A 12,040-nucleotide genomic window follows, 5' to 3' on the forward strand; every position below is an offset into this window, starting at 1 on the left:
GGGATCAATTCATGATTCTAATCCAATGGTACAAACTCGCGGGTCTCGACAATTCCAAATTAACATATACAAAACTAGGGTTTTCTAAACCCTAATTAGGGTTTCCAATCCAATCACATCCCAATTAGCCCATTTGTTAAACTTTTAGGTTAAATAACTGTTAATTAAGTCGGGCACCACCCACTACCACCTCAGGTAGTGGTGGTTGATAACTTGATTTTTTTTATATATTTTAGCAATCGTTTTCTTTTACTTTTAGCATTTTTAATATTTTTTTTGCATTAAATCGTTAGATTTATTGTTTTGAATATTTTTACTCGTTTAAGCTAATTTTGTGTAGATTTGTTCGAGCAAGATGGTATTTTCGAGCATCTTTAAAGGCACATCGAATTCCTTGCAACCACGATTGAAGTCTCGTAGCAAAATCCGGGAGCGAAAAGAAAAACAAAACAATATAAATTAATTTTTCGGATTTTGACAGCTTTGCGCGGCTTTCTTCAAGCGATCAGACGGAGGGGCAAACGATGTCCGATTGAGCTGAAATTTTACAGACATCTTCCCAGCTCATCAATCTTCAATCTCACAAACAATGAGCTGATTCGGACATGTTTTGGTCGGGTTTTTGGTCTGACGAACAACAGTACAGAAGGCTGTCCAGCAACCCATTTAAATAGCCCAATTAATTTATATGGCAGCCCATTTTGAGATTTTATCCAGCAGCCCATGTTTCATTTAGTTGAGCCCACTATGGCTTATTGTGTAGCTTGGAAACGCAGCAAATCAAGGGCACAAAAAAGAAGAAAGCATCTCGTTTTTTCACATTTCGCCGGCATGAAAGAAAAAGAAGGGACGGCGCCTCCTGTGTCTCCTTTCTTTTGTTACTTCATATTTTTGGAACATTAATATATCTTTCATGATATTATTTGTTACTTCATATTTTTGGAACATTAGTATATCTTTCATGATATTATTATTGTGATGATTTATCTTTTTAATTAGATTAGGTTAGGTTGATTTTTGTATTAATACTTGGATTATGAATGGAGTTTTTTTTTGAGCAACAAGAAGTGACGATTTCAAGGAGCTTTATCATCTTCATTTCGTAATCGGTATTTGTATAATTTCTATCCTTTTTATTGTTATTATTATTATGTGTTGTTAGTTTTTATTTTTAATATTGGGTGAATCTATGGAATAATTAATTGATTAGGAATAGTTTTGTGGGGTTTCGATGGTATGCTATGAAAATATTTTCTAGTAAAACATCTATTATGTTCATATGTCTTTAATCATGAGTTTAGATATGTGAATGTTTAATTAGTTGGTTAATTTCTTGATTACGTAATAGATCCTCAAATTAACAAGCGACAAATGGTTCTTGTGATTGCTTTCCTTTCACACAATCATGAAAATATTTTCTCCAATATGGTAGTGAAAACATTTTGACTCCTCTTGGATTTGGTGACTTTAAATCTTAATGCTAGTTAATTTTCATTAATTACATGCTTCATGAAAATTGTGACTTTAACTAAGAAAATGTGTTATCAGCTTCTGTAACTATTGTATTAACTAAGAAAAGTCTAGGTGATCTCAAGCTTCTTAGATTGATATAGCCAAATTAGTATCCATTAAACCCATTGCACCACAAAATTATGATGATTAGTCAACTAATTGAATTTGTGATTTATCCCAATATCGGAACGTTTTATTTTATAGATTTTGCATTTTTCCATTTTTGTTATTTTGTGAAATAGTTTTTATCGCATTTAACGTTTTGAAAACCCCCATATCATTTTATATTTTTTTTATTTCGTAGAAACTGAATGCATAGATTTGATTCGAACCAATTCCTATGGATTCGATCCCTATTACCGCTACTACAATTCATTTTTGTGTGTCGTCGTAATAAGGTTTTTTTTATTTGGTGGTCTCGACACCCACCAGTGGTCAATGGTGGCTCATGGCGGCGGCCACCACGGTGGTGGTTATGATTGTAGACAAAAATACATCAAACACATCCTAAATGACGGTCCAATTCACATGTAAGAGCACACAACCACCCAAAGTGGCGACTGGTGGCGGCGAAATGGCGGCGTGAGGTGGTAGCTACCACTTCACGGTGGTTGTAGTGGTGGGTTTTCCGGCCAAAAATCACACATACATCATAATACCCATACAATACACTTTCACACACACCACCGCCCCTCACGGTGGCTGGTGGCGGCAGAGGGAGAAAAGGTGGCGGCAGCCATGGTGGTTTTCCAAGCTTTCCGGCCAACGAGCACACACACACACACGCACATCCAAAGATCACCGCGACACACCTTCTCGTGAACATACCCCGCTGCTACTCCCTCCTATCGGTGGTGAATCTCGACCGGATACTCGAAATGTAGGTTGAACTAGTGGCGGCGGCGACAACTAACTGTTGTGGGACGAGCTCCGAAGCGGGCGGTGGTTGGAACGGCACCGGAAACAGCCAAGTACGGCTGTGAACGACGACAGAAAAAGAGAAGAAGAAAAATGAGGACGACGAAGAGGTGGCTGCGGGATCTCACAGCTTCGCCAATGGTTCTCGTTGTCACCGACAACAAGAGCACGACGGGTGGTGTTTCAGCGACGGGGAGGGCGGCGCCGGAGGTGGTTTGAGTGAGGTTGACGATTGCTTGATACGAGAGTAGGGTTAGGGTTTCCCATGAGACGCATCTTCAACCGGGTAGGGAGGTGTCGTGTTTAATCCCGTCTCCATGCTTCCAAACATCATACGAAAACTAACACAATTAGTCCCTCCCACACATAAACTTTTCAAAACATATCTATAAGTTACCATATAGCCCCTCCATGACAAATTCTTTTCAACCTAGGTACATAATTTACCATTCGGCCCTCCACATTCCAAAATCTTTTCATAATAAGTCCTAATAATTACCAAGTAGCCCAAGTCTTCAAAAATCCTTTCAAATTAATCCCATAATTTACTAACATCCCTCAACCTTCAAAATTCTTTACAAACTAATCCGAAATTTACATTTTAACCCCCAAACTCTCAATTATGGCTTTTAGCTCCCGAAGACCAACATCCTGCTAACTATTACAGATTTTAGGGCTAATATTCATCTATTAATTTTATCTATTTATTTATTTAATAAACAGGATGTTACAAAAAAATTGTAAATGGCATGCATCAAGTGAGGTCCTCTAAAGATAGACTCAAAAAATTTAGGAATGAAGGTTAGGGGCATTTTTAAACGATGTTAGTTTATTCTGCGAAAAATGTGATATTGAGATTTTGAGTATGGAAGCTCCATATTATGATGGATTAAGTTGTCGCAAAGATTCAAAGGTTAGCAACTAGGAAGTTTATTTATTTTCACAACTTTCCTAATTAACTATTAGCAACTAGGAAGTTTATTTATTGTTTACACCACTACAAAGTTGATGTATTTGTTGCGGTCATAGATATGCAATCTCAGGAGCTCAGCAACCGCTTTAATGAAGCAAACACATCATTACTTGTTTCGATGAGTTCTTTGTGTCCAAGTAAGTCTTTTCAAGCATTTAATATGGAGGCACTGCTCAAAATGGCTAAATTTTATTTTACGAATTCCCAGAGCATGACCTTCGAACACTTAGAAATTGTAACACCGTAATTTTTCAAACATATTTTTTTCATTTTAAAATCCCATACTTTTCATAACATATTGTATAGAAATCTCGTTTATTCATATTACAAGCAAAACTCCATTAATTATCCAGGATCCTCAAAATATAACTCTTTCTCTGGTGTGTACAATCAAGCCGGTGCCGTCCCGCGATCCTGAGAAAACTTGAAACATATAACACATAACACAGTAAGCACAAAGCTTAGTGAGTTCCCCAAAATACCACATATAACACATATTAGCCACTCGAGGCTATAACTCTGTGGGCCCACTGGCCCTAACTATGTGGACCCTCTGGTCCTAACTCTGTGGACCTTCCGGTCCTGACTCTGTAAACTATGGAATACACACAACATAAATCACATAGAAATAATGCAGTGCAACACATCACATACATAGCATACAAGATACTCTGTCACATAACTCTACTTACCACTCAAGGTAAAGTATAGTGAGAAGACTCACCTCACATGATGTCGGATACCTTCTCGTGCTCGATAACCCGACCTAGCCTCCTCCTATCAAAATGATAACATCTCTAATCAATACTTTTCTATTGTCCTCATCTCTAAAGAATGGGTAGAAGACCATTCTACCCCTCTCTGACCTCTCTCGAATCAGGTTGACCAAAACCCCATGGTCAACTGAAGTCAACTCTAGTCAACGGTCAGACTTTGACCAGACTCGTCGAGTGCACTCGAGTGACTCGGCGAGTCCATGCGTGTCCTCTGAATCCTTAAAAAGCTTCACTCGACTCGTCGAGTTACCCTTTCACTCGACGGGTTACCACTGGTCATGAATCGCGGGGCAACCCGACTCGACTCGTCGAGTCCCCATATGGACTCGGCGAGTTCCCTCCAATGCAACACTCAAAAGACCTTCTGAGGTCGGATCTGTTTCTCTAACTTATAGATCTGACCTTCTTACACCCAATAATCACGTAAAGGTTCAATCTTTAAGCTCATGCATCACTCTTACGCCCTTATATGAAGAAATAGCTCCAAAAATGGCAACCTAGATCCATAACCCCAAAGGGACTGCATAAAGCTGGAAGATTGGGACTCTCTGGACCACTTAAGGTCCAGATCTAAAGCTTATTCCACATTGGGACCTCGTATGCATCATATACTATCCAAGAAAGGGTAAAGAAAACCCTAGATTCAAGTATTTTACACAAAACAGAAGGAAGGGGCGAAATACTACCTCAAAATGGAGATCCTTGCTTAGATGTCTCAGAATAACAACCTCCTTTGGTCCTTCAAGCTGAATCCCTTCACTTCATTTGAAAAACCACACCAAAATTACTTGATTTCATCACAAAAACTCTTCCTTGGCTCCAATGGCGATTTAGGGTTTCTCACAGGAGATATGAGGCGCACCCACGGTCATAAGTTCCTTTAAATAGGCTCCAACCCCAAAACTTAGGGTTTTCTCTGCCCAGTACCTACTCGGCGAGTCCATCCTCGGACTCGTCGAGTCCGCTCATTAAATCCACCCGACAATCTCGACTCGACTCGGCGAGTTGGTCCCTCAACTCGTCAAGTCCCTCCTCAAATCTCAAGATTAACATCCACAATAATGTCCCTGTAAATCCGGTTGTTACAGAGAAAGTCTTCAAAACTATATTCTGGATGTACGTGGAGATGAAATGTTTAATAAATTGAAAGGAATTGTAAACTAGGCAAAGATTATGGTTGAAAAAAATAAACATACCATATATCAATGGTATATCTTCTACCAAAATTTGCATTGATTTTTCCCGTTGCAACATTAACTGTGGAACGAGCATTTTCAGCAATGAAATTGATAAAGAATGATTTGCGCAATAAGATGGGCGATCAGTTTATGAATGATTGTCTAGTGTCATATAGAAAGATGTACCAGATGATATTAGCAACGATGCAAGTATAGATTATTTTCAACAAATGTAAAGTCGTCATGAACAGTTGTAGGACATTTACTAGTGGCTTTTCAACTATGTTTGATATTTCGTGTTAAAGTTAATAATATATTTTCTTATGATGGTATCATTGACAATCCGACCTGACAAAAGATAAATTTTCATTCGTTGATTTTATAACTCTATTTGAGGTGGACGCCTATCAGTTTCAATCCTAGATTCGCCACCGGGTAGAAAGACAAAAAGAAAAGTATGTTACTATTACTTAGTAATTTCTCATATAATTTAACAACAACGTAAATTGATATATCTAGACATTTGCATTTGTTTACCATTTCTTTTTAGAACAATGTCTACTTCCAAAGTTACTTACCTACAATACATTAGAGCAGTATCACATGATACAACATTTAAGATTCGAGTGCTGATGATTAGGAAATTTATACCCAAAATAAGAAAGAAGTGTTATCGATAGAACTAATTATTCTGGATGAACAAGTTATGTACAACGTTTATTATTTATATTTACATGTAGTATATGATGCGATAACATGCTAATCTTTTTAAAGGGCACACAAACCGAAGCTCATGTTTTCAATAGTAACTTCAACAGGTTCCAACATCTTCTAAAAGTTAGAGAAACTTATGTAATACAAACTCAAACTTGGCTGCAACAAGTGAATGTTTTAGTATTACTAGCGAAGAACAACAAATTATGTTACAGTGGAAAACTCTTCTTAAGAAATGTACAAATTTTACGGGTTGACTTCAAGGCTTTGTTTTTATTGACTCTTCTTCAATTCTACAATAAACTTGCTCGACCAATTTGTGTTTTGGTTAGTTATTTTACTTTTTTTTTACATTCTTTAAATTATTCACATAATTCATATTATTGTTTTGTACATTTGTAGATGTTTTCGTACATGTCATATCACGAAGTACTCTAGACACATCTAATCCAAATCCATCAAGTCACAACATGAAGTTGACCTTAAGCAACATAGAGTGAATTCTTTAACCTTTTTTATGTGATATTTATCATATATACATTGTTTTCTATTTTAAAGTAATTTATTTTTTATTGTAGGGTTACATTACTTAAGGTTACTTTGTTTGGAGTTCAAGCTCATCAACTATCAGATTTTATGACAAAAAACAAAAAAAACAAATAAATAAATTAATTAATTAACTTTGTGTTATTTTATTAAGCCAGTTTGCTACACTCAACGTTTGGAATGATTTGTGCTATTAGTCTAATATTCACTTCGTACATAAAAAGAGGGTTTTTCATTTGATTTTTTTACTGGTCATGGTGGAGTTTCATCTTATCTGGACGCATCTAATTTGTTTATTAATGCATACCTTTCTTAGATTAATGAATACAATAAAAAGTTAGTTTAATTATTACAATCTTTGAATTTGATGCATAACTCTTGATCTTGTTCCCCTTTATATATTCATGGAGAAAAAAAGTTTGACAGTAGTATAAGTAATCCTGAGTCATACTTTTTCTTATAATGATGAGTTTAAAGGTGATTATGAAATAAAAAATGCTTGTGATATCATCGAGCCATTGAAGGTATATTATCACCTTTATAGTTATTTATTATCTTTCTTTTACATACAAAGTTTTTTAAATCTACTTTTGGTATGGATATAGGAATGTAAGTTTATTTTACTTGGAACAATCAAAGGAATTAGACATGGCTATCCTTGGTTTTATGATGCATGTACTAGATGTGGAAATAGAGGTGTACAGTGTTGATCATACATCTGATACCCAAAAAGGCATATAATATATGTAACAAATTTCCGACGGCTACCACAAATTTTAGCAACAGATTTTTCCGTCGGTAATTAGTAACCGATCACCAAAGAAAATTTTTTTTTGCAAAAGATTGCCGACGGAATAACTCACTAACGGACTACGACGAAATTTAGGAAAAACCCACTAACAGATTACCGACAGATTTTATGTGACATGTTAGCGGCAAATTTTGGCATTATAAAAAAAATATAAATTAATGAAAAAATTAACAATAATTACATATTCAACACAATAAAAATCTTGAAACATACACCAAATAAATATTTTAAAACCAACAAATATAAATCCACCAAAACGGTATTCATTATTCATTCATTCATTGCATACTTTATTCTCCATAGAAAGATTAAAACCAAAACCATCTTGAAACATTACTCCGCCTTGAGGCCCCACCACCTCCTTTTTCTAACAAAGATGTTCCATACATTTCCACCATTGATTTTAATGTTTTTTTGTATTCACTCTGCTATACCAAAACCACGCATACATAATATAAGTTATTTGTTATAATGAAAATTACTGAAACATTATAATAAAAATTAAAAAACCACTTAATAATAATATAAAAATATCATAATACCTAAGTTAGGGTTTACTTTTTCAAAACCAAATTTCTAAATCCACATGGATTTAACATCCTCAACGGTTGGAACCACCATCTTCTTAACCATCCCTTGGTTGGTATCACTATTGCATGCTCTGCAACATCTTCCACAATATACACGAAACATTCAAGCTGTAACAACTTTTGTCCTGCACAATTTATAATATTTATAACAATAATATTGATGATGATAAGTTTGTACAGCATATGAAAATAAATACCAAATGAAAAGTGTGAGCTTACTCTATTGTCAGCATAGCACATTGAACTTTGAAGTCGGAATCACCTATTGTCCGCCTATTGATTGGAGAAAAAGATAGAAAAAAAAATTAGATGTTCAAAATAAAAAAATAAAAATGAAGTAAATAGTTTTATACCTTCTTACCCATAAGCCATTGATGGAATAAAATCACTTGCAGTAATAGAATCAACAATAGATGTGAAGTGTTTCTGCTACAATCAATGAAAACCGGCAGAAATAAAATAAATGGTTATCAATTGATTAATCTGTAGCAACAGTGTAGAATAGTAATAAAAACACCACTTTATAGTAAATGGTTATCAATTGATTAATCTGTAGCAACAGTGTAGAATAGTAATAAAAACACTACTTTATAGTTTATAGTTTATACTCACATGAAAGATATCAACCGCTTGTGAAAGCAACATTTTGTTGTCATCAGAAACATCTTTCCCATGGAAAACAATCCACTTCACATCGGAATTGGTGATTCCGATTCCCATTCCCATTCTGATTCCTCCGAAACACTGACCTTTGATTTCTTCGTAATGAAACCAATAAGAGAATCAGGGACCTTCACCGGCCCACATGCCACCAACTTCTAAAGAACTGAATGATGTATTCCACACTCCACGGTGCAGAACAAATTCCACATGGCAAATCCTGTAACACATCAACAATCTCATATTAAATCAAGTGAAAAAGGTTGGAATTTTTAGCAAATTGAGATTCAAATTAACACACCTTCAGATCGATTCTCTTATGTGCCCTAACACACCCTACATGGTATTCCCTTTCACACTGCAAGGAGGATAAATCTAACAATCAGAAATGAAAACACAGCATAACTGGATTTTTTTTGAATGTCCATTTTAACCTTGGACCAAAACTAAAACAAGCAGATCTGCAAATTTATTGATATTTAAGGAATAAGCATGTCAAGAACTACAGATCAGATCAGCAAGTTCTGTCAAGATCGCCATCATCTCCAAACATTATTCAGTAATGATGGAACAAGATGTCAGATTTAGACACTACTGTAGCGTTACTAGATATAGCATAAATTGTAAAGTTGAGCATTAAAAATTTTATTGGAATCAAAACAATTACATAAGAAAACGTTTTATAAACTTACCTTTGAAAGGGTAAGCCAGGTAGAGTGCCCTCGCACAAACCCACAAAACCAACTCTTGAAATGCTATGAACACCTAACTGGTACCGATCTGATTCTACTAGACTGAGAACAGATCAATAAATAGTGTGACTGACAGGCCAACATCATAAACTAGGAAACACCAAAAAAAAGGACAAAACAGCTTGAAAACACATGATTCAGTATGGTATAAATTAACGTATCAGTTAACTTACATGTTTTTTGTTACAAAATATTGAGGATCTTTGCTAGTTTTTGGATCTATGTGCATGATAGAGAATTTGTTTTTGAAATCGCCACATAAAAGTCTTGCTGATTATCAAGACCGAAAAAGACGCAGATCGATAACTTTATCAAAACAATCCATGATTTTCAGATATGCATATCCTCCTAAGCCAGTAGTTGAATAGTTTGAAGATATAGAAAAAATATATTGCTTAGATTTGGATGTGTGAATGCTGGATCTAGATTCACATGGTTGATTATGACAGCGGCTGTAAAATCTTATGAAAATGAAACTGAACATCTAATATATAGTAAGAAAAGTGTGGCCGTCAACCCTAACCCTTATCTCCAGCGATGGTGATTTGCATCAACCTCCCCTAAAATTGTACGTATCATCACATACAGCCCAACCATTACGCAAAATGACAATTTTGTTGCTTGATGAATAAAGTGGTACTTAATTTTTTATTTGTAGTATTTTTTAAAAGCTCTTAATTATTTGTGAATGGCCAAAATAGTCCTTACTATACTTAACTATTTTTTTTAACAGTTCTTATTTGTAAATGGCCATAGTATCTTTATTTATATTTTTTGCAAAAACACTTGATACATCTTTTTTTTCTTTTTTAAGTGAGAATATCTTCTATCATTTGACATTGTGATTATTCCACGTTGAGTATACCATATTCATTGTTTAGCCTTTCAACAAGAAAGGGTGTAATTAGCACAAACTTATTCTAATGTTTGGCTACAAAATTAATGGTTTCAGTAAAAGTTAAAATTAAGAATGTGTTTAATGAAATCATATTTATCATATATTGTGACAATTATATTTATTTTAAAATTAAATTACGTGAAGAAACTGATGTTAATAATGTACATAAGGGAAAATTGTACATATATTTATCGTTTTACATTCCCTCGTGTTAAAATCTATAAGTCTAAGAAAGCTCAATGAAAAAGATATGATTTGTGAAATTTTCGTCGGAAAGTTTATTTGGATGATTATTGGATTACTCACACATGATGTTTTGATATTTGCACATTGGGCTATATTTATCGCGACTTTGCATTTAAAGTATATGTGGATTTCGTTTTTGTTTCAACGCAATGTGAGTTTTAGAACATGTGAACGACAATTGAATGAATTTTGATAAGCATGCAAGAAACATAACACATGCATAAACTTCCAATGGACGATTTATTCTCGAGGATCAAGTTTGTTGGTAAATATCCATTGATGGTCGATCATTAATTTCCCAAATAACATAGTATAGAATATTTATCAAAATATATTTCTTAAATTTGTCTAAGTTTGAAAACTAATGTTGGATTTAATGAACTTACCAAAATTAACTATGGGTAACGTGACAACTGTGTCAAGCATCTCTTACATGGCATTTCTCCTTGAGTAACGCTAAGAAACCCTAGACTCCTCACCGCTACTATATACTCCACTGCTAACGTTCTATATTCCTCAATAAACAACAAGAGGGAAACAAAACAAGTGGTATTTAGGGGTAAAATGGTCATTTTATTTTCATCTTACTTTAGTACAATGCTACTTAACACAATTACCTATACCACACTTTATATGCAAAAAAAACAATTTATTTTTTTCCGCTACCTCATAAACATGAAAACTATGGGTGATTTACAAAAATAAGTAGCATCTTCTTAAAACAGGGGTATTTTAGGTAATTAGATTGTTTTAATTTCTTATGCACAGTACATAAAGTATCTATCATACATCATACATACTTATAAAGCTAACATTTTTTCTTAAATCTCATGCATTTGAAACCCCTATAAAAATTTGCCAACACCTCATGCATTTGAAACCCCCACACCCTTTCACCTTCAAAGTAATTAATCACACATAATCTCATTCCAAGAAAATCACACACTCTATAAGTTCAACACCTCATGCATTTGAAACCCCCACACCCATTCACCTTCATTATATATGTAGTTATATTAGTACATTTTTCTTACAAAAAGTCGTCATTTGGTTGAAGATATTATGATTCAAAAGTTTTCATATAGTTGAAGCATTCACGATCCAAATATGATGATTTGAAGAAATGGGTTATGTCGCATCGATGGTAATTGTAATATTATTTTTTTCTTTCAACCAAAACAAATGAAGCTTTTCTATTCTTTCTTTATATTCAATTTCTCATTCGATCTTTATACATGATTTGTATGTATTACTCGATCTTGAATGTGACTCTCCAAACATCAATGTTTTGCTTGGAATATCTTTCTCATTCTTCTTTTTCAAGAAAAACATTTTGATTGCAGGTCAGTGAAGAATTATCATCAAGTTTCTATGGTTGAATGGTGTTAAATAAAGAAAGAAGATTCAGAAAACGGATATAGGTTTTTTGTTTAGCAAAGTAGACAAATGTTAGTTTTTTCTTTTGA

At 34.4% G+C, this 12,040-nt stretch overlaps 1 long non-coding RNA gene across 6 annotated transcripts; it reads right to left on the reverse strand.

Annotated features, from left to right (window-relative positions):
* Positions 1–7,583: 7,583 nt before the first annotated feature.
* On the reverse strand, positions 7,584–9,921 carry LOC145108389 (uncharacterized). 6 transcript variants are annotated; one of them, XR_013708240.1, is made up of 8 exons: positions 9,604–9,921; positions 9,371–9,472; positions 8,980–9,036; positions 8,631–8,898; positions 8,380–8,444; positions 8,238–8,291; positions 7,971–8,143; positions 7,584–7,853 (listed from the first exon to the last, which is right to left on the reverse strand). It is a non-coding gene; the product is annotated as an uncharacterized LOC145108389 (long non-coding RNA). The 6 variants fall into 6 exon arrangements; XR_013708239.1 differs by having other exon boundaries at positions 7,987–8,143; positions 8,380–8,447; XR_013708232.1 differs by having other exon boundaries at positions 8,380–8,447.
* Positions 9,922–12,040: the final 2,119 nt, after the last annotated feature.

Source organism: Lactuca virosa, chromosome 1 (assembly GCF_052849685.1).
Source record: "Lactuca virosa cultivar CGN04683 chromosome 1, Lactuca_virosa_CGN04683_v6, whole genome shotgun sequence".
Classification (NCBI taxonomy): Eukaryota; Viridiplantae; Streptophyta; class Magnoliopsida; order Asterales; family Asteraceae; genus Lactuca; species Lactuca virosa.